A 19663-nucleotide genomic window follows, 5' to 3' on the forward strand; every position below is an offset into this window, starting at 1 on the left:
AGGGCCTGATCCTGGAGACCCGGGATCGAGTCCCATGTCAGGCTCTCTGCATGGAGCCTGCTTCTCCCTCTGCCTGTATCTCTGCCTCTCTCTCTCTGCATCTCTATGAATAAATAAATAAAATATTTTTTTAAAAATAAAAAACTTATTTATTTGAGAGAGAGAGAGAGAGAGAGAGAGAGAGAGAGGTACGAGTGGCCGGGGGAGGAGGGGGCAGAGGAGGGCAGAAAATCTCAAGCAGACTCCACGTTCAGTGCGGAGCCCGATGTGGGACTTGATCTCACAAACCTGAATCCATGACCTGAGCCAAAACCAAGAGTCAGACGCTAAGCTGGCTGAGCCACCCAAGTGCCTCTTATTTGCATACTTTTTATTGAAGTACACTAAAGATATAGGAGAGTTCTTTTTTTTTTTTTTAAAGGCATCTTCAATAATTTAAGGTCCTTAGCTGGCATGTGGATAAGGCTATGATGAGGCAGGGACCCCTAGGTATCTCCTAATTTCACTGTTTCCCTTTTAGAAGGAGACTTTTGATATTTGTTTGGGCACAGGGCCAGCTAGAATAAAAACTACAGCTTCCAGCTTCTTTTGTGCGTATGGTTTCGTGACTAAGCCTGGCCAGGGGGATGTAAAGGAATGATAGCTTGCAAACTCTCAAGAAGCTGCTTCAGGCAGGTGACATGCCCTTCTTTCCTTCTCCTCTCCTTCCAACTGGCTCAGGAGTAGACAAGACGGCTGGAGCTTGGCAGCTATCTTGGTCTGGGAGGAAGAAGCCGCGCTGCAAGCCGTGGCACTTAGGCTGGCTGCTTCTTGAACTTCACGGAGCTCCCACAGCAGCTGTGGGCTGATTCCCTCCAGATCTTTTTACAAAGGTAAATACACTTCTCCCTCCCTTAAGCCCCTGTTTCATGGTTTCTGTTATTGGTAGTTCAGGTTTAATCTCAATTGATTTGGGGGGCACCAAATTCAGGTTACTTTGAGGAGGAGGAGGAGAGAGTGTGATCATCTTCAATATTATTGGTTAAACCTTAGTTTCTTAAGCTGAGTGGTGGGCATACAGGTGTTAATAATGATATCTTATTATTCAGGGGGGGTTATTGGAATATCATAAGCACAATCTTTTTATTTATTTTATTTTATTTTATTTTATTTTTTTAAGTGCAATCTTCTTAAAAGACACTGGCAGGAATGGTGTTGAAGCAAGGCCAGGAGACACGTAGAAAAGAGAATCAACTGGTGGCAACTCTTGGCTTCATCCAGCTGCTATGTCTGGATTAGCTTTGGTGTCACGGTCTGAGTGTAGCCTCGGAACAAGCCTCATAGAATAAACAACACTTGTAAGGGCAAAGGTGAGTTCAGCCTGTGGGTATAGATCCAGTGTCTGGAAGCAAGAAGGGAAAGAGAAGAAGGCAACTGGGTACCACTCCCTCCCCCAAGCTGCCAAGTGCTCGTCTGAGTTAGGTCAACAGGAAACTCTCATTGTAGACAAGGCATGGAAGGGTCCCTTGGCCCCACCTACCTTCATTTTAAGGGAAAAAAGAAGTATTTCACAGACATATTTTCTTTTCTCTTCTCTTCTCTTCTTCTCTTCTCTTCTCTTCTCTTCTCTTCTCTTCTCTTCTCTTCTTTTCTTTCTTCCAAGTAAGCTCTACACCCAACATGGGGCTCGAACTCACAATCCTGAGATCAAGAATCATACGCTTTAGCGACTAAGCCAGCCAGACGCCCCCAAAGAACACATTTTCACTGCAAGAAATTCGACCAGATGTGATTGAAATAAAACGTGAACATACTTGCCTCCTCAGATCTCATCTTACCCCTCAGAACCAGCCATGCTGAACAGTGTAGTGAGCATGTGGTTGTTGGCAAGGCCAACGTAAAGGCTGGAGCCCCAGGGAGCCCAGGCGGATATCTTCAGCACCCGGGGGGTCCTCTGCCTGGATACTGCTCACACATACTGCAGGCGATGGGGGCTGGGGAAAGGGCTCTGCTCCTGAGGGGGTAGGGTAGGCCTAGGAACTCCTTAAATGTTTAACTCGGGTGCATGCCTGGGATCAGGATGTTCCAGAAGAGGAAGACCTACTTCTTGCCTTGACTGGTCCTAAGCCTATCAGCCACACGTTACCAGGAGAGGCCCCCGAGCCCAGGAAGCCACTTTCTCCCACATTTGAAAAAATGGCAGCAGCTCCAAGCATTCCTGAGTACCATGGTGACAGACATCACAGACACACATGGATAGACTGGCATCTTTGTGGGATATCTTGAGCCTGATGAATCATGTGTCAGGAAACAGGCACCCTAGACCTCTGAGTATTCAAGTTTGCAGCAGCAAGAACGGCTTGTGATGACACGTATATGGATGCTGTGCCCAGGTAACTGTACCATGGATCATCCCTCGTCTCTGTTTTGTTGGAGGAAGTTATGCTCGTTCCGTTCCCTGGAAGAGCCATGGAGACCACATTGCTTGAGATAGGAATCGAGAGAGACTGGCAAAGGCTTTCTCTTGACTTTAACAATTATAAACATACAAAGGCAGTTAGTTTTCCTACTGAGTTATCTTTACAGAGAAGTCAGGAGTGTTCTCATAATTCAGACTCCCTGTGTCTGACTCAATACTGAGTAGTAACACTTATAGGCACCAATATTGTTGTTAAATGGATTTTTGCATTTTATTTTGCAATATTATCTCATTAAATCCATATGTCAAATCCGAAAAAGGTAATAGGTAAAATGATCCCCAAATTACAGATGAGCAAACTGAGGCTGAGGAAGCTTACATAATTTCAGAAGTCACGTAGCTGATTAATGATGGAGCACATACCTGAACGCAGGCTGACTTCAGGGCCAGACCCCATAGGCTTAATCAACAAGGTGTTGGGTTCTCTCTGGAACGCTAAGGAAGCCAAATTCAGTGTAGATGCTGCGGAAAGGCCATTTGGATATTCCTCACCAAAAGATCAGAAAGGCATCATTGTAAGGGCAATCGGAACCAAGAACATCTTGGTCTTTTTGTGTCATCTAAAGACTATTTTGTCAGGGCACCTGGTGGCTCAATTGATTGAACGTTGACTCTTGGTTGCAGCTTATTAGGTCGTGAGCTCAGGGTTGTGGGATCAAGTCCCGTGTTGGGCTCTGCAATGCATGTAGAGTCTGCTTAAGATTTCTAACTGTCCCTTTCCCTCTCCCTCTGCCTCTGCCCCTCTTCCCACTCTTGGGTGTGTGTGCTCTCTCTCCCTCAAATAAATAGAACCTTTAAAAAAAAAAAAAAGAAAATCTTGTCTTTTTTGTGTCATCTAAAATGCTATTTGCTAGCAAAACAACAAAACAAAACAATGAAAAAACCAACAACAGAATGATCTAGCCAGTGATTTAACCAATAAGGAATATTAACTCTCTCACATAACCCGAGGTCCAGAGATGGCGCAGCTCCAGGGCTGGCTAACTTCACAGTTCAATATCAAATGCAATGCTTCGATGGCAAATGCAAGACCTAGGTTCTCACCGTATTTTTGCTAATCCATCCTCAGTGTACCGTAGCCCCACTTTGCCCATGGGGGATAATTGCAAGGCCTCAGTGGATCCTTGAAATCACAGATGGTCCTGAACACTATATATAACAAGGTTTTTCCCTATCAGCTTATGATAAGGCTCATAAACTCGGCACAGTAAGAGAATAACATGACTAATAATAAAATAGAATTATAACAATATGCTGTAATAAAAGCTATGTGAGTGTAGCCTGTCCCTCTCAAAGTATCTTATTGAACTACCACCACCTTCTTCTTGCGATGGTTTGAGATGATAAAATGCCCATGTGATGAGATGGAGTGAGGTGAGCGACACAGACATTGGAACTGTGTCAGGCTACTATGGACCTGCTGACAATATGTCAGGAGGAGGATCATCTGCCTCCAGACTGTGGTTAACTGCGGGTAACCGAAGCCACAGAAGGTCCAACTGCAGATAAAGCGGAACTACAGTATTGACCTTTGCAAGCTTGTCACAAGATGGTTGCCATCAATCTCACACAACCATGTCCAAAGGCCACAAGGTCAGAAGACATACCTTTTCCTCACATCCCTTTTGAAGAATATGGAGCAGACTTCCTTCCACGTCTCCTTTTATGCCATAACTGTGCCACGTGTGCATTCTTAAGTCAATCACCAGCAGGGAGAATGGAATTGCTACTGTGATTGGTTTGGTGGTTAACAAAGGCTGCACATTAGAATCACCTGGAGAGTTAAAAATTAAAAAAAAAGTACCTATATCCAGGTCCCAGTTCTAGAGACTCTTGTTTTGCCTGATCTCAGATCCACCCAGGGGTACCTTTAAAATCTCCCCAGGCACTCTACTGCACAGACAGGGCTGAAAACCCTTCATGTAGACCAACCAGGTTTCTTCTCTGGGGCTCTGGAGTTAGAGCAGGAAGGGGGTGGCCTGCCATGAAACACATGGTTGCCTGGTTCCTGAACAGAGCTGGGCTTCTAGGTAGCAAGAAAGAAGGTAGGGTGGTGGACCAGGGATGGGGATGGCTGTTGGAGAGGCAGCCATCATCGCCAACCCCCCCCCCCCCCCCCGGTTGGAGGCTGGGATTCTGGCAGAGTTAAGGCACACTCAGAGTTCTTCTCTTCTGGCCATCAGATGCTTTCACTGATACAATCGGGTTTCCCAAAGTGTGGTCTTTGACCCCAGGACAACTTATAATGCAGTCTGGGCTCCACTCCAGACTGGCGGAACTAGGATATCTGAAGGTAGGACCTGGGGACTGGCATTACAACACCCCCCCCCGCCCCCAATAGCGGTCTCCTATACGCTCTCATGCTAAAGAACCGCTGAATTAGATGCAGCAGAAACAAAGTACAAGGGGTCCAGGTTTTCCCTTTCTCCAGGAAGACGCCACTTGAGTATTAGTTTTCTTATTATTCTCTTTTGGCCCCAGTGATTTGGAAAGATGACAAATGTGAACCTGAAAGTTGGCTCTTGGAGCCAAGTGCTGAAGAGGAAGGTGGGGAGGGTTGCTGAGCTGCAATCTCAGCAGCTCAGAGGTGTCCTCAGCGACAGGCCCATTTTCCAGCTGGGGAAGCCACTCTGTGCTGGAAAGAGGGGCAGCAAGGCATGCCCCCGCAGAGGAGGCTACACAGCTGCTCTCTGGGGGTGCTATTGGCAGTTTTGAACAGGCTGTGCACATGTGTACGTAGGGAGATTGGTCCTTCAAGGTTCTCATGAAATACTGGAAGTAATATTAATTAGTCCTATTCCTTGATGAGTGGATTCTTAGCCTGGAACCAGTGAAATGGGAACCAGCATGACTTTCCAGGGCAGGCCTTCCCAGCTGTGGCTCCCAGGCTTCAAGACCTCCAGCCTCCCTCCTGGTCTTTGGTACACGAGGGATGAATCTCACCATGCCACGTCCCCATGTCTTGGCTCCCCACCCCCCAGAACAGCCACAGATCCTTTGGTATCTGTCCCTTTCTACCTCTCTAGCCAGTTGCCTCTCTGCTTGCTCCTTTGCTTCCTCACACTGAACACCTGGGGGTTCCCCCCCCCCCTTGCAAAGCCCCCACTGGCAAACTCAGATCTTGTTCTCTAATTCATACATTGAGGAGCCGGTTCAGGAAGCCAGTCCTGATCTCCTTCCTCCCTCCTGCCAAAGCAGAACTCCCTCTCCTATGTTGGCACCCTGATGGCACCTCATGAAGACTTCCCTGGAAGTGCTTGCAGCCCTTTTTTTTGCGTGCAGAGGAGCACGTGTCTCTTTTGGAGCCCCTTGGGCAAGGAAGCCTTCACTCTATAACCTGAGCCTTCGGAGCAGCAGGGGCCCATCAGGTGCTTGTTGATGGAATGAACGATGTTTGGCCTGGAGATCTATGTGGAGCCGTATCTAAGATACCTCAAGTTTCAGGAGTCTCTCCACCTTCCTGGCAGCCAAAGCCCAAGGGAAATGAGTCTTGCCCCATCACCACTATGTTTTGACTCTAACAAGTACAAAAAGCTAGCCTCTGCTGAGCTGAGCCCTCTAAGAAGCAGGAGAAGCTTCCAGAGCAGGAGCTTGGTGTGCTGGGAAGGCTGAGTGCAGCCTCTTCCTTGAGGGCCTGGAAACCAGTGGAGGAGAGAAGGCAGAAAGGAGGGTGGAGAAGGGGAAGACCAGCTGGTGAGGGTTTTCCAGAAGCCATGTGCTTCATAATGCAGCACTCTTCTCTTTCCTCCCCATGAAAGCACCTCAACGTGGGTGTCACTATTCTCCCAGAGGCCACTAGAGTGTGGTCAAGAGCGTGAACTTGCTCCAGATCCCATAGCAAGAAAAGGAGGCCAGTCTGTTTGTTTTTTTTTTTAATAAATTAATTTTTATTGGTGTTCAATTTACCAACATACAGAATAACACCCAGTGCTCATCCCGTCAAGTGTCCCCCTCCGTGCCCGTCACCCATTCACCCCCACCCCCTGCCCTCCTCCCCTTCCACCACCCCTAGTTCATTTCCCAGAGTTAGGAGTCTTTCATGTATTGTCTCCCTTTCTGATATCTCCCACACATTTCTTTTTAAATACAGAGCAGGTTGGGCCAGGCTGTGCTGTGACCTCCACTTCTGGAAACCAACATGACAGGGAGGCTGCTCACGCATCTGCGACATGGGTCCCACCTGGGCAGGAGAGCAGGTGAGGACACACTTCCAGAACCAGGGCTCTCTGTAGACCCTTATAGACATGCTCCCTCCATGTACGAATATAATAGAGCACAAAGCTCTTTCGTTCTGCTGCAAATGGCTGCAAACGGAAACACTAGGTAAGGGGCGCCTGGGTGGCTCAGTGGTTGAGCATCTGCCTTGGGCTCAGGGTGTGATCCCGGGGTCCTGGGATCGAGGCCCACATCGGGTTCCTTGTGGGGAGCCTCCTTCTCCCTCTGCCTCTCTCTGTATGGGTCTCTCATGAATAAATAAATAAAACCTAAGAAGCAGAAGCAGCAGCAGCACTAGGTAAAACGTGTGTGCTAGAAAGGTGTACCCCCCGGAGAGGAACGATTTTGAAATCAGACAACTCTTAGCTGAGTGAGCTTGGGCAAACGACTTCACCCCACCTGACCTCACCAGCAATTTCCTCACCTGCAAAATGAAAATAACGATGCGTGTCCTGCGTAACTCTTCAAGGATGAGATGTGGATGAAGGAGTCAGCTCAAGCCGGGGCCACGGTGAGCACGCACTGATGAGCTATATTATTACTGTGCTGCTACTAGAGGACATTTTTGTCGCCTCCGAGCTTCCCCTGAGTGCTAGGCTGGAGGAGGGCAGGAACCAGAGCTGTCCCTCGTCTCTGCCTCTCCAGGGCCCAGACGTCGTCTGGCATGAAGCTGGCACTTGGTAAAGGTCTGATGGGTTGAATTCAGAGATTTTTCCTTACTGTTCTGTGGCACTTTGTCCTTCTTCGAATCCTCTGAATATTTTCTGCCATTGCAGCCTGGCAGATGCCTGTGGGGCAGGCAGGGCTTGGTGGTACTATCATTCCCATTCTACAGCTGCCCAAAATTGAGGCTTACGGAGGTGATGCTTCCTGCCCCAGTCACATGGCTGAACTGAGCTGAGGTCAGGCTCTTCAGACTGTGGGTTTCACGGCCACTGTTTGTGAAAACCATGACAGGGAACAGAAGGTGTTGCAACAAGCTGAGTTGGAAATCCCCAGGGAGACACCTCCTTCCTCAATTCCCAGGGCTTCTTGCCCATAGATTCAGACAGGGCTTCAGAGGATGCTCGAGCCCAGGTCATCCGGTCACACTGATCTTGGCCCCTCTTCCTGTCTGGGCTCAGCCCTGCCCTCTATCCAAGGTGGACCCCAGCTGGATGATCCTGGCCCACCAGAAAGGACCTGGCAAGCTCTGTGGGTTTCAGCACATTTGAGGCAGGGACTGCCTGGGGGCCTTGCCCAGCTGCAAAGACACCCGAGGTCCGCATCCTGGCCTGGCCCACAGCCTCACTGACAGGTTTATTACCAGCTTTTATGACTCCCAAGCTTAGTCACTGCTTAAGTCAGCCTGTTCAGAAACAAACACTTAACAAAGCTGTGACCCAGATGGTTGGGCAGGGAGAGGCACGCCCCACCCCTGGTGGAACTGGCCTCCAGAGCCAAGTCTGGGGAAGCGAGAGGCAATGAGCCTGGGGTCCTGGTGTGTTTTGGTGACCTGCATGGTGTCCTTTATTTTTCCCAAGTGTCCATCCCTGAGTTTTCAGGGGGTAGGAAGCAGATGCTGCTGCCATCAGTGACAGCCTGACACTTGTCAAAGGCATCTGATCCTTTCCCCAGGCCTTCCTTGAGAGCTGAGCCTGAAGGGATGAAGGGGACAGAGTTGGTACATCCCCTGGCAGACAAATCAACCCCTCTCTTGGCTTTCAGTTTACATGCTGAAGATGGAAGCCCAAACTCTGACCCAAATCAATCCTACCCTGGATTCCTATTCCTGATGTTTCTCCACCCCCATCACCAACCCAGTGTGGCCTCTATTAAAACCAGAAGCCTCTCCAGATTCTCTCTAAGCTCGTCCCAGGTCTGCAGCCCTTCATCTACCCGGAGCTGGTCCAGACCCAGGTGGAGGGGAGCACACCTGGGCCCAGCTTGCATGGAGAGCCCCAGGGGGACTGAGGAGCCCTAACCTTGGAGCCTCCCTTCCTGCCGTAAGGACACAGGCCTCTGCTGGTGACCCTCCCTCCAGCTCAGTTAGGGCCACCTCCCCAGGCAAGAAAAGAAAGAGGTGAGGTGCCAAGTTAACTACAAACTGTCTCAGATCCAGAGCTTGTGGCTCAGAGATTTGGATGAGAGGAAAGAATTTGGAGGAATCCACCGGACTTGAGTTGGCTTACTTGTCTATCTTCTTTGCAGCGTGGCTTTAGGGCACTTGGGTCATAGCATCTGCTCTCATTCTCCTGCTGCTCATTTAACTCTTATACCCCTGGATCAAGTCACCATTGCCACTTGCCTGATTATAACTGCTGGACTGGTTGGAATGACGTTCTGGTTGGAATGACAGCTCCATTCCAGCTCCTGTAATGAATAATAGTTATCATTTTTATTCTCTTCCCCCCTGGAATTTTTATCTTCTTAATTACAATCGATTTCCCTCACTTCTCTTTCTTTCTTTCTTTCTTTCTTTCTTTCTTTCTTTCTTTCTTTCTTTCTTTATCACACATGCACTGGAGTTTTATTTTAAAAATTGCTCTTGGGCGTCTGGGTGGCTCAGTCAGTTAAGCGTCCGACTCTTGGTTTCTGCGCAGGACATGATCTCAGGGTCAAGACTGAGCCCCATGTCCAGCTCTGTGCTGGGTGTGGAGCCTGCTTAAGATTCTCTCTCCCTCTCCCTTTGCCCCTCCACTTTCCTGTTCACATGCACTCTCTCTCTTAAAAAACAGTAAAGTATAAAATAAAAAATAGAAATTGCTCCTGGGGATCCCTGGGTGGCACAGCGGTTTGGCGCCTGCCTTTGGCCCAGGGCGCGATCCTGGAGACCCGGGATTGAATCCCACATCGGGCTCCTGGTGCATGGAGCCTGCTTCTCCCTCTGCCTATGTCTCTGCCTCTCTCTCTTTCTCTCTCTGTGTGACTATCATAAATAAATAAAAATTAAAAAAAATTAAAAAAAAAGAAATTGCTCCTGATCTCTAGCTAATTATAATACTGTGAGACCCACCATAATGCTGTTAAAGGAGGAAAAACTCACACACACGAAATGCAGGGCAACATGATGGATAAGTTTATAAAACGACTGGGATAAGCTTGTGCCCTGGGCAGCTCCAGGCTCTATTGGCCAAGCTCTATTATCAGTTATACTATATCCGAATCTGTCGTCACAGGAGCACATCCCTGCAGGGTTCTACTGCACAAGTACCAATACCTACATTTTGGACTTTAGCTCCAGAAAGTCCAAGGTTTAAATCTGAGCTCTGCCACTTGCTGATTTTATGACACAGGCCAATGTAGAAGCCTCAATGCCAGTTTTTTCATTTATAAAGTGGTAGAGAATCATACTTATTTCATAGAGTTGCGGTGAGATTGAAGTGCTGTAGCAGCTAGCCACTGCTGTGTAACAATCAACCACCACATTTCAGTGACATACACAATAAATGTTTCTGAGGGCTGGCCAGGCCAATCATTGTAGCTGGGTGCACTGGGCAGCTCAGCTTCAAGTGGCAGGTCTGGCTGACTCAGGTCTACTCTGTGAATCTCGCTGTGGGCCCAGCTAAAGTGGCAGCAGCCGTCTGGGGGAAATCTCTTCTCATAACAATGGCAGAGCACAGGACAAGACTGCTCAAGCACATTTCAGGCCCTGCTTGCATCTCATCTACAAACATCCAGTGACTAAAGTAAGTCACAGGCTGAGCCCAGTGACAGGGGTAGGATACAGCCTGCCCACAATTAGTCCACGGCAAGAGCGTGGGAGCGAGGAGGAGTGAAGAACAGGGCTTGTCATTCAATCAACCACAGATGACAATGCTCCTTCAGTGCAGCTATTTAGCTCCTGACATGTGGTAGGTGCTTAGTAAATGGCAACAATGATCGTTGCATGACTCCTTATAGTTCACTTAAAGCAAAATGTCTCAGTCTCATCCTTGGCTGGTAGCAAAGTCAGGAATGGAATCTGGGCCTTGAACCATCTTGCTACCATTCAGCATTTTCCAGATGGTCCCATCACCAGCCTCCCATTACCTAGCCTGACCCCTTACACTGAAGAGGGGAGGTAGGATAAGAAGTATGAATCTAAAAGTGGCAACCTCGGGCCCCAGTGGCCCCAGATATGTCCCAGACATGTGGACTGACATCAAAGGAACAGTTGATGCGCTCTCTGTTCCCATTTGCTTAGTGATAGGGAACTGGTGGGGGAGAACATGGCTTTAGGTTAGAATCCTGGTTCCGCTACTGGCTGGGTGACTATAGGTTCCAGAAGGCTGCTTTCCCTGGGTGGTTGTTCTATATTAGGTCTCCCATGTCGTCCTCTCATGGCCCTCGTGGCCCTTCCTTGATTGTATTTTATGGTGACATGCAATTGTATATTTACAAGTGGGCTCATTTCTTTAATGCCCCCTAGACTGTAAACTCCATGAAGGCTGTTGGGGTCTGTTGAGGTTGGTTACTACCTAGTGCTTGGTACAGTACTTGGTATGTTTATCTATGGGATAAATGAGTAAGTGAATTCAAACTCCTGGAGTTTTATCACCCTCTTGTGAAATATGAGGTAATAATATGTTCTTTAAAGAGTTTTTTTTTGAGAATTATAGAGGAAACTATTGGAAGAATGCCTTCCATGGGTGCTAGTGTGGTATGGGTGCATGGTACATGGTATATATGTCCAGTGCTCTATCCTTAATTCTTACCATTCAGTGGCTAAGTGCATAGAGTCTAGAAGATTTTCAAAGCAGACCTGTACTTCTAGATTCTCTTTCCAGTTTGTTCCTCATCTCCACAGTGGAGATTGGGGGGTGTTTGTTCTAGATTCCTGGGCTGCCCCACTCAGCTGCTCTTGTCTAGTCGGTAGGGAAACCCTTCCTATTTGGTCCCATTCTATTACCACCCACTTCTTTATGCTCTCCAGGTCCTTCTGACTTAGGGTTGTGATTTAATGAGGACTTACTGGTGAGGTCTCATTGTGGTTAAAATATTGAAATCCTCTTGTACAGGATGTTAAAAAATACTAGTTGATGAGATTATAAACCAACAGATAACCTTGGCCCTGGCAGTCCAGAGGAGGTTACCAGAACTAAGGGGGATGCTGGAGAGGATGCTAGAAGCCATTGGTAGCATCAAGTAAATAGGGGCAGTGAGGGTTAGTACCACGCCTGCCACCACTGTAGAGCAGCCAGCTTTGGTAACGCAACAAAGTAGGGGGCAGGGCAGGCAGCCACGTGACAGATGCTGTCTACATCCAGGCCATGTGGTCGGTGTGTTCCTGGCCATGATGTGTGGGTAGGACACCTTACAGCCCTGGCTGTAATAGAACACTGGGTGCCAGAGACCCTAGTGACCATGATTCTACTGGGGATGCCCTTGGAAGAGTTTGAGGCAGACCCTGTAGGCAACCATGGCTCAGACAGGGGTTTTCTAGCTGGTGGCACCAACAAAGGGGAAAAAATATCATCCCACAAATGAATTGGAATTATTAGAAGGGTTGAATGAATGATGTATAATCCAATGTTTGTCCCTAAAGAGAAATTTCAGTATAGTTTTTAAAGAATAGAAGGTAATTGAATTTACATATTCATTAATTAGTTGATTGATTATGGCCCAGGTTGTACATAGTTTGTACATCCCCTCACCTGGTCCCTCCCCAGGCTCCTCTTCACTTCTGCAGTCACTTGGCGCTACTTGGCTTTACACCTGCTTGGCCTCAGGCTGAAGCAGCTGCAAGATAAGTAGGCCTTTTCCTGGGTCAGAGGTAACTTCTCTTGCTTAGCACTTGGGTGTTTATACTATGTTTCCTCTTTTTTTTTTTTTTTTTACCTTGAGCCCTATGATGGTGAATTTTATGTGTAGACTTGAGTGTGCTCAGATATTTGGTCAAACATTATTCTGGGTATGTCTGTGAATATGATTTTGGATGAAATAACATTTGAACCTACAGACTGTGGAAAGCAGATTGCCCTCCCTAAGGTGGGTGGGCCTCATCCAATCAGTTGAAGGCCCAAATAGAACAAAATGCTCATCCTCCTGCAAGAAAGAAAAATTCCTTCTGCCTTTTTTTGACCCAACCTGAAACATTAGGGATGCCTGGGTGGCTCAGCGGTTAAACATCTGCCTTAGGCTCAGGGCATGATCCTGGAGTCCCGGGATCAAGTCCTACATTGGGCTCCCTGCATGGAGCCTGCTTCTCCCTCTGCCTATGTCTCCATCTCTCTCTCTCTTTCTCTGTCTCCCATGAATAAATAAATAAAATCTTTAAAAAACAAACAAACAAATGGAAACATTAGCTCTTCTTGGGGATCAAGCCTGCTGGCTTTTGCCCTGGAACTTACACCATCAGCTCGCCTGGTTCTCAGACCTTGGTTCTGTTTTTTTCCAGAGAACCCTGACTAACACAAGCCCCAATTCCTCAGACTCTCTTTACTCTTCACTTTGGGAATATGCTGGGGCCTAGCAAACGCCCTGAGGAGAAAAACTTCCCACTTTAGGAATCTGTGGTAATAGGTATTAAACCTCTTATTTCTGCTGTGTCCTTCCTCTCTGGCTGCCTCCCCATCATGTTGCTGAGTCCTGCTCCTGCCGGGGAGGGCAGGGAGCAGGGGGGAGGCAAAGTGATCTGCAAAATACATTAAACTGGCCCAGAGGGGTCATTCCTTAAAAGCATTACCTGAGTCATAGGGAGTCCTCCACAGGGGCCAGGCTTAGTGATTTATGTCACTTTTCCCAAAGACCAGGGGCTGAATGTCAGGGCTACTAATCCGCCTCCGAATGGCTCCTGGCTCAATCCACATGGAATTAAATCCAGAATTAAAATTCAGCACTTGTTCTGGACTTGAAGGGAAGACTTAGCTATTTTCCTCGGGGAAAAAGCTGGCTTGAGGAGCATCGCTGTGGCGGTTTGGAGCACAGGGGCCGCTGTTTGGTGGCCTGTCTGCTATGTGTTGAGACAGGACAGAGTCCCTGTCACCACAGTGTTTAAGATGTAATAGGGGAGTCTGGAGTGGGACACAAGAGGTTAACGGACCCTTAGACAGGAAACAGCCTCCTGCCCACCTGTTCTGCATGGCAACTCTCCCTGCAGGCGGGGGCACCCATACTCCTGCCCTCAGGGCTGCCACTGCCCCCTAGGCCTAGCTTGAGGGGCTGTTTCTCTCCTCAGCTTCTAGTAATCCTCTTCCAGAGGCTGTCTGTGCCCATAGCAAGAGGAAGGTCGGAGCCAGCGAGGTCCAGGCTGGAATGCTGCTCTGCTTCTCCTTATCCCTCAGGAAGGCTGTTTTTCACTCCACTCAGCTGTGCTCTCAGGCCAGCCCCCAGCCATGTTCCCTTGGTGCCCATTGTATAATTCAAACCTAGGGGACCCCATTTGGGGGCCCCACTTATAGGCAGAGGGGGCATAGCGAAGTGGTTAATTCTGGAGGGACCATCTGGACTTGAACCCCAGCTCCACCTCTCTGTAGCTGTATGATCCCATGTCCGTTCATGCCTATGAGCCTCACTTATTTCAACTGTAGAATGGGAGGATATGGTTCCTACCTTCGGGTTATTCTAATTAATGTTATTAATGGATTAAATGAGTTAAGACTTATAGAGCACAGGGTCAGGCTTATCACAGTCCCCAGTAATGTTGATTAACCATTAATCCTAGCTAATTACAGGAGGGCCGCCATGGGCTTCTCCATCTGTTAAACGAGATACTTGCAGAGTGTTTCCTGGAACCCGGTTCCTTGCAGGTTCTCTGAATTCTCATTCCTTTCTTTTCTTCTTGGTGAATGTTCTTTACTCTCGTTGTTGTCTGGAGACTCAGCGTTAATCAATAAAGCCACAGAGGGATCCCTGGGTGGCGCAGCGGTTTAGCGCCTGCCTTTGGCCCAGGGCGCGATCCTGGAGACCCGGGATCGAATCCCACGTCGGGCTCCCGGTGCATGGAGCCTGCTTCTCCCTCTGCCTGTCTCTGCCTCTCTCTCTCTCTCTCTCTGTATGTGTGTGTGACTATCATAAATAAATAAAAAAATTTAAAAAAAAAAAAAAAAAAAAATAAAGCCACAGAGATGTAATCTGGAGTGGAGACGCTTTGCTCTAAAATGTTGCCTTGTATAAAAAGCTTCTGCACAGCAAAGGCTACAGTCAACAAAACTACAAGACACCCTACAGAATGGGAGAAGATATTTGCAAATGACGTATCAGATAAAGGGCTGGTACCCAAGATCTATAAAGAACTTCTTAAACTCAACACCAAAGAAACAAACAATCCAATCATGAAATGGGCAAAAGACATGAACAGAAATCTCACAGAGGAAGACCTAGACATGGCCAACATGCACATGAGAAAATGCTCCGCATCACTTGCCATCAGGGAAAAACAAATCAAAACCACAATGAGATACCACCTCACACCAGTGAGAATGGGGAAAATGAACAAGACAGGAAACCACAAATGTTGGAGAGAATGTGGAGAGAGGGGAACCCTCTTGCACTGTTGGTGGGAATGGGAACTGGTGCAGCCACTCTGGAAAACTGTGTGGAGGTTCCTCAAAGAGTTAAAAATAGATCTGCCCTAGGACCCAGCAATTGCACTGCTGGGGATTTACCCCAAAGATACACATGTAGCGAAACGCTGGGACACCTGCACCCGGATGTTTCTAGCAGCAATGTCCACAATAGCCAAACTGTGGAAGGAGCCTCGGTGTCCATCGAAAGATGAATGGATAAAGAAGCTGTGGTCTATGTATACAATGGGATATTCCTCAGCCATTAGAAACGACAAATACCCACCATTTTCTTCAACATGGATGGAACTGGAGGGTATTATGCTGAGTGAAATAAGTCAATCAGAAAAGGACAAACATTATATGTTCTCATTCATTTGGGGAATATAAAAATTAGTGAAAGGGGATAAAGGGAAAGGAGAGAAAATGAGTGAAAATATCAGTGAGGGTGATAGAACATGAGAGACACCTAACTCTGGGAAACGAACTAGGGGTAGTGAAAGGGGAGGTGGGCGGGGGGATGAAGTGACTGGGTGATGGGCACTGAGGTGGGCACTTGGTGGGATGAGCACTGGGTGTTATGCTAAATGTTGGCAAATTTAACTCCAATTAAAAAAATTTAAAAAAAAAATGTTGCCTTGTCTTGAAAGGCCTGGCAGCTGGGGACAGATCCTCCTTGATCCCAGCGTTGGGAGTGGTGATTGCTGCCCAGAGGACCAATGGTCCTCTAATGGTCTTCTAATGGTTCAGGCCCTGTAGATGCTACAAAGTTAGCTCATCTTCATATCATGCCCCCAAGGCTGCAGCACTTGACAGAGTCCCAGCCTCAGAAACACCACTGTTTGGAGCTAGAACACCCAGTTTTCAGCTCTCCTGTGCTTCGGAGAGAGCACCACCCTATCCCTCATGATTCAGAGATAATCTTTGTCTCTTTTTCTTTGAGTGCCTGTGAGAGTTAATTTATGTATCAAATAGACTGGGCCACAGGGTGCCCAGATATTTGGTCAAATACCATTCTGGGTATTTCTGTGAGGATGTGTTTGGATGAGATTAACATATTTAAATCAGTAGCCTAAATAAAGCAAAGATGGTTCTCCTTAATGTGGGTGAGCCTTATCCAATGAGTTGAAGGGCTGAGTAGAACAAAAGGTTGACCCTCCTCTGAGCAAGAGAGAATTCCTCCTGCCTGACTGCCATCAAACTGGGACAGCAGTGTCTGTCTGTCTTCAGACTCCAACTGAAACACTGGCTCTTCCTGGGTCGTGAGCCTGCCAACCTTTGGATTGGAACTTACATCATTGGTTCTGAGGCCTTCCAACTTGGACTGGAACTCCACATTTGGCTTTCTTTGGTCTCTAGCTTGCCCACCCAACGTGCAGGTCTTGGGACTTGTCAGCCTCCATCATCCTGTGAGCCAATTCCTTATCATAACGAATTTCTCTCTATAGGTACTTCCTATTGGTTCTATTTCTGGAGAACCCTAGCACAGCGCCCACTCTGCAGTGTAGGGCTCCTCCTTTCATGCTCCACGGACCTTCCACCATCTCCCCTATATGGTCCTGGACCCCCCCTAGCATTCCCAAAGGGGTATGTCTTTGATCTCCCCATGCCTGTGACCCCCTCCCGACCCATAAATGCCTGGTTGTGCAGGGAGCTCCACTTGGCATCAGCGGGGGCACCCTGCCAGTGCCTTCCCTGCCCTGACTTCACTTACCAGAAGGCGACCAGAAAGTCTGGTGAATAAAACCCAGCAGAGAGCCTCGACCTGGGGGTTGGTCAGAAGCTGGTATAGGACGGAGCAATGTTACAATTAAGTAAATGGATGACCTCAATTCGGAGACGGTGTTTGTTGAATTGAATCTTCAGCGAGTTAACTTTCCTCATATGAGTAAAAATGATATTTGGGATTAAGTCTTCACTGCACTGAATGCATTACTGGATTTCTGCTTCTCGTCATTAAAAAGAGGACGTAACCTTCACTAAGGCGGTCTGCGGGGACCGGGACAGCTGGTGTAGCCTCTGAGTGCCGGCTGACCACAGGGGATTAAGGCCGAACACAACTCATTTCACACTGACAATAAGCTGATTTGTTTTTGTTTTTAAATCAGCCTTATTAAACTGGCTGCGGCTCGTGTGGGATCTGAGGGAGCATCGCAGGGCAAGGCTTTGCAAAGCCACTTTCAGACAACTGCCCCTTCCTGCAGCAACTATGGGAGTAAGCTGGAGAGATTGGCAGCTGCCCAGAGGCCTGGGTAGGATCCAGAAGGTGTGTGTCCTCCCAGGAAGCACCTGAGTGTGGGCAGCCTGCATCCAGCTGCTGAGCGACAGGGGACGCGGTACACCGGTCACATGGGCATGGCTGAGCCTCGCCAGCGGTTCTCTGCATCCACCAGCCTCCTTGGAGCTCCTCAGGGGTCCTTCCTGACTGTGCATTGGGATAACCTCACTGCCCCCTTTCCCGTCCTCTCCACGGACCCACTGAGGACTCTACCTTAGTTCTAGAGGAGATCATAAATCCTCCAAGCGGGTCCTGGGAATGTTTGCAAATCTGCTGGACCCTCTCAGGAGATCCACAAGGTCAAAACTATTTGCATACTAGAATATTGTGACACTGTTGGCCTTTTCCCCTTTCCTTCTCTCACTAGTGTGTTGTGGACTTGTTCAGAAGCTTTATGACATGTCATGACATCATCACCCTGATGGCTGGTGAATGTGTGCTTGTGCCTGCTAGTTTGTTAAATGTTTCTCCGTTTTGATTTTGGATGCAGAAAATAGAAGGCATATGAATGCAAGTTCTTTGGAGTTCCTACTGCTTTAAGAGTATAAAGGGATCTTGAAACCAAGAAGTTTGAGCACCTCCATTCTGGATCTTTCTTTTTCTCCTTCAAAGTGAGGTTATCTATATCTATCTATATCTATATCTATATCTAATTTATTTATTCATGAGAAACACAGAGAGAGAGGCAGAGACACAGGCAGAGGGAGAAGCAGGCTCCTCCAGGGACCCAATGCGGGACTCGATCCCGGATCCCGGGATCACGCCCTGAGCTGAAGGCAGGTACTCAACCGCTGAGCCACCCAGGTGTCCCCAAAGCGAGGTTCTGTATTTATTTAGTATTTATGTATTTTTAACCATCACCATGTAAGACCATGCTATCATTTTTCTTAGGTTCCTATCTCTCTTTTAAATGCATAATTGACCAAATTTCTGAGTGTTAGGCCCCAACTTTGCTTTTTCCTACGAACTTGGTAACTTTTATTATGTAATTAATTTTTAAAAAATTATGGTAAAATACACATCACGAAATTTAGCATTGTAATGATTTCTAGGCTTACGATTCAGTGGTGTCCAGTGTATTCACGTTGTTGCACAGCCATCACCCACTCACCACACATCTCCAGAACTACTTCTGTCTTGCAAAATTGAAGCTCTCACCTATGAAACGCTAAACGCTACCCCCCTCACTCCCCACCCCCGACCCCTGGCAACATCCATTCTTTCTGTCTCTGAATTTGATTCATCTAGGAACCTCATATAAGTGGAATCCTTCAGTATTTGTCTTTATTTTTTTTAAGATTTTATCTATTTATTCATGAGAGACAGACAGACAGAGAGAGAGAGAGAGTGAGAGAGAGAAAGGCAGAGACACAGGCAGAGGGAGAAGCAGGCTTCCTGCAGGGAGCAGGATGTGGGACTCAATCTCGGATCTCCAGGATCACACCCTGGGCTGAAGGCAGCACTAAAGGGCTGAACCACCCAGGCTGCCCCAGTATTTGTCTTTCTAGATCCTTCTTGATTCTTTCCCATGAGAAAACTACCTGGCATCAGGGTTCTGTAAGGTGGTGCAATAATTGGATAAGTTGTTCCTGTGCTGAGTATCATGTTCACATCATGTTGAGACTGCCAGCCCTGGTGACAGTCGTCTCTGGATGGGGCACAGACATCAGAGAGGCCTAGTTTTAAAAACGTGGCTCCTGGGCAGCCCCGGGTGGCTCAGTGGTTTAGCGCCGCCTGCAGCCCAGGGTTTGATCCTGGGGACTCTGGATCAACTCCCACGTCGGGCTCCCTGAATGGAGCCTGCTTCTCCCTCTGCCTGTGCCTCTGCCCCCCTCTCTCTCTGTGTCTCTATAAATAAATAAATAAATAAATAAATAAATAAATAAATAAATAAAATCTTAAAAAAAGAAAAACCCACCTGGCTCCTCTGCTCTGAAAGCCATGTGGTCTTGGTAGGGGACTTCAGGGCTCCAAGACTCAGTCTCCTCTCTGAAACTAGGATAACAATGCCCTCCTCCCAGGGTAGTTGCGAGGATTAGAAAGAGATCATGGGGGAAAAGGCAGGGAGTTCAGTGGGTCTATGGTTGTGCAAAGGCCCAGTGGTGAGGGAGCAGCTGGCACAGGGAGGGCTGGGGAGGTCGGAAAGGGCGGCAGCTCACTTCTCCAAGTGTAGGGTAGAAGGTGAGCAGAGAGAGAGAGGCCCTGAGTTGCCACACCATGAAGGGTCTCATGGCTACTTGGAAAGAT

The sequence above is a fragment of the Nyctereutes procyonoides genome, unplaced genomic scaffold (genome assembly GCF_905146905.1).
Source record: "Nyctereutes procyonoides isolate TBG_1078 unplaced genomic scaffold, NYPRO_anot_genome, whole genome shotgun sequence".
Taxonomy (NCBI): Eukaryota; Metazoa; Chordata; class Mammalia; order Carnivora; family Canidae; genus Nyctereutes; species Nyctereutes procyonoides.